This window comes from Chiloscyllium plagiosum, chromosome 32, assembly GCF_004010195.1.
Source record: "Chiloscyllium plagiosum isolate BGI_BamShark_2017 chromosome 32, ASM401019v2, whole genome shotgun sequence".
Taxonomy (NCBI): Eukaryota; Metazoa; Chordata; class Chondrichthyes; order Orectolobiformes; family Hemiscylliidae; genus Chiloscyllium; species Chiloscyllium plagiosum.
The window spans coordinates 43,504,160-43,508,251 of record NC_057741.1 but is presented as its reverse complement, the minus strand read 5'-3'; positions in this window follow the sequence as shown (position 1 = coordinate 43,508,251).

Below are 4,092 nucleotides of genomic sequence, written 5' to 3'. Positions count from 1 at the left end.
CCAGAACTAGAGGGCACAGGTTTAGGCTGAGAGAGGGAAAACATAAGAGAGACCTAAGGGGCAACGTTTTCACACAGAGGGTGGTACGTGTATGGAATGAGCTGCCACAGGAAGTGGTGGAGGCTGGTATAATTGCAACATGTAAGAGGCATCTGGATGGGTATGTGAATACAAAGGGTTTGGAGGGATATGGGCCGGGTGCTGGCAGGTGGGACTAGATTGGGTTGGGATATCTGGTCAGCATGGACGGGTTGGACCGAAGGGTCTGTTTTCATGCTGTACATCTCTATGACTCTATAGAAGGAAGGATGAGGGGGGATCGGATTGAGATGTATAAGATTATTAAAGGATTGGACACCCATCATATTTCCGCTGGGGGGGGGGGGGGGGGGGGGGGGGGAGTCCAGACCAGAGGGTAGGCCATTTAGAACAGAGGTGAAACCTCATCACTCAGAGTGGTGGGTGTGTGGAATGCTCTGCCCCAGAAGGCAGTGGAGGCCAAGTCTCTGGATACTTTCAAGAAAGAGATGGATAGAGCTCTTAGAGATAGTGGAATCAAGGCTTATGGGGATAAGGCAGGAACAGGATACTGATTGTGGATGATCAGCCATCATCATAATGAATGGTGGTGCTGGTTCTAAGGGCTGAATTGCCTACTCCTGCACCTATTGTCTATAGTGAGCTTAAAGATCTTCAATGGAAAAAACTGTCACAGAAACAAGTTGACACCAAGTTTGGATTGCAGATGACACCAGGATTGGGGGTGTGGTGGACAGCGGACAGGGTTGCCTCGGACTGTGGCAGGATCTTGGTCAGATGGGCCGGGGGGCTGAGGAGTGGCAGATGGAGTTTAATTGGGATAAATGCGAGGTGCTGCATTTTGGGGAGGTGGGTCTTGGCAGGACTTGTACACTTGATGATGGGGTCTGGGGGAGTGTTGCTGGACAGGGAGACCCTGGAGTGCAGGTTCATAGCTCCTTGAAAGTGGAGTCGCAGGTAGATATGATAATGAAGGCGGCATTTGGTATGCTTCCTTTTATTGGTCAGAGTATTGAGTACAGGAGTTGGGAGGTCACATTGCGGCTGTACAATATGTTGGTTAAGTCACTTTTAGAATATGGCTTGCAATTCTGGTCTCCTTCCAAATCGGAAGGATTTGTGAAACTTGAAAGGGTTCAGAAAGGATTTACAAGGATGCTGCCAGGATTGCTGGGTTTGAGCAATAGGGAGAGATTGAATAGGCTGGGGCTGTTTTCCCTAGAACATCAGAGGGTAAGAGTGACCTTATAGAGGTTTATAAAATCATAAATAGGATAAATAGACAAGGTCTTTTCCTTAGGGTGGGGGAACCCAAGACTAGAGGACATAGGTCTATTTTATATCTTTCCCCTCTCACCCTAAACCTAAGGGGCAACTTTTTCACGCAGAGGTGGTACATGTACGTAATGAGCTGCCAGAGCAAGTGGTGGAGGTTGGTACAATTGCAACATTTAAGAGGCATCTGGATGGGTATATGAATAGGAAGGGTTTAGAGGGATATGGGCCGGGTGCTGGCTGGTGGGACTAGATTTGGTTGGGATAACTGGTCGACATGGACAAGTTGGACCGAAGGGTCTGTTTCTGTGTTGTACCCCTCTATGACTCTATGACACCCAGTCATCCCTTCTCAGTTAAGCAAGTTTTCTTGGCTAACTTGTTCCAAACTCCAAACTCCTTACCTTAAGAAAATAATGTGACTTGAATTTTTGAGAACTGTCCAGTGACTATAGTTCAAAGTGCACAAGCCTAGTTCATTAGTCTGTAAACCGTACTTCCAAATCTAGAAGCACAGACTGAGACTAAATTTAAAATTCTGCCTGATAGTCTACATCTATTGACTATGAGAATGTTATTTTACTGTGCACTCTTATTTTCTGCAGCACTGTAGGGATTTCCTCTATGTAGTTGGCATGGGTGTTGGCTTTTGAGAATAGGAAAGGACCTTCTGGACATGCCAATATTCAGAGGAGATCACTCAAAGTGACACCAAATATGAAGATCAAATGGTGACTTGGCAGTGATCTCTCTCCATGTTTAAAATCTAATGACATTTGTTTATTTCCCACCTGACAAAAAAACAAATTGAGCAAGGTGCAAATAGTAAAGGTCAAGTCGCAATAGTCCTACTAGATCATATGGCTGTTCTCTCATAAGAAGGTCACGACTCATGATCGTTTAGTTTGACATATCTCATGCAAGGGAAGAGGCTGAGAATGAGTGTCCTGCATGGTAACTGGTCCTTCAGCCAGTTATTGGCATCACTCAATCGCAAATCAGCTATCTAGTCAACTAAGCTAAGTGACCACTGTAAGGATAGAGAACTCATAATTGCACAACAATCAATCACATTTTCAAATAAAAAACAACAGAATTACAAATGGTGGAAATCAAAAACAAAAAAATTGCTGGAAAACTCAGCAGGTCTGGCAATATCGTGAACAGAAAGCATGGTTAACGTTTCAGGTCCAGTGATCCTTCTTCAGAATGGGTTCTCCAGTTCTGAGGAAGAGTTACTGGGCCTAAAACATTAAACCTGCTTTCTCCTCACTGATGGTGACAAAACTGAGTTTTTCCATCAAATTCTGTTTTTGCATCTGACCACAACTGCATATTTGTGGTGCCCTCCTCTTATTGTTATTGAGCTGACAGAGTACCAATATACAAAAGTCTAAAATGTCATCCCCACTCACGGCAGAACTGATTTTAAGTGCAAATAAACACCTTCACTGCTCAGAAACAGAATAGGGCCTATACAGCCTATTCATAATTTATTGGACAAAAGTTTATTTTACTCATTCTTTCTCACTTTGGGTTTTCTTGCATAAAACCTATAGACATTTAATCTTCATTACTTTATCACAAACCTTCCCTTTCACAGGCTCAGACCTATTATATTTCTATTTCTGCTCAGTTCTAACGAAGGTTTAACAGCTGAAAACATTAGCTACTTCCCTCTACAAGGGTGTTCCCAAATTATTTCAAACATTTCTTTTCTTAAGAGATCAGATTCAGAGCTTCTCCAGTGTTTTGCTTCTACAAATATTAACTTCTGTCTAATCTGTTGACTGACTTGTGTAACTTTCAGTATCTTCCAAGTCACTTATTTTCACAATAAGTGCTGTAGCTATGCTTATCTGATAAATTCTGAAGTACAAATTATCACTGCCCCATTTTCTGTATTTAATTGTGTGGGGTGTTGTACAGCATTTCTTCTGAAGTTTGGCAAAAAAATCCTTTTCCTAAACATTGCAATAATGACTTCTCTTAAAAAAAACACTTCTCACTGAAATATCATTCTGTAAGGGTGTGACGGCTTCAAATGCAATTGCTGGGCACAGTCAAATACTTAAAAACATCTTTCACTTGGATGGTCACTTATAACACATTGACTATTATTTCAATTATTGTACACTATTAACAATATTTGAAATGTACTTGGTTACAGTCTGACTCAGAACAATATATAGACAGGGAATTGAAATCTAATCACAGTATATTTGATTTCTGACTGAAATTATTTTATAACATTGATACTATTAACATGTTTGATAGCCGGTGACGAGCGGTGTCCCGCAGGGTTCGGTGCTGGGGCCACAGCTGTTCGCATTATATATTAATGATTTGGATGAGGGAACCGGGGGCATTCTAGCGAAGTTTGCCGATGATACGAAGTTAGGTGGACAGGCAGGTAGTACTGAGGAAGTGGGGAGGCTACAGAAGGATCTAGACAGGGTGGGAGAGTGGTCCAGGAAATGGCTGATGGAATTTAACGTGAGCAAGTGCGAGGTCTTGCACTTTGGCAAAAAGAATAAAAGCATAGACTACTTTCTAAATGGTGAGAAAATTAATAAAGCCAAAGCACAAAGGGATCTGGGAGTGCTAGTCGAGGATTCTCTAAAGGTAAACATGCAGGTTGAGTCCGTGATTAAGAAAGCGAATGCAATGTTGTCTCTTATCTCAAGAAGGTTGGAATATAAAAGCAGAGATGTACCACTAAGACATTATAAAGCTCTGGTTAGGCCCCATTTGGAGTACTATGTCCAGTTTTGGTCC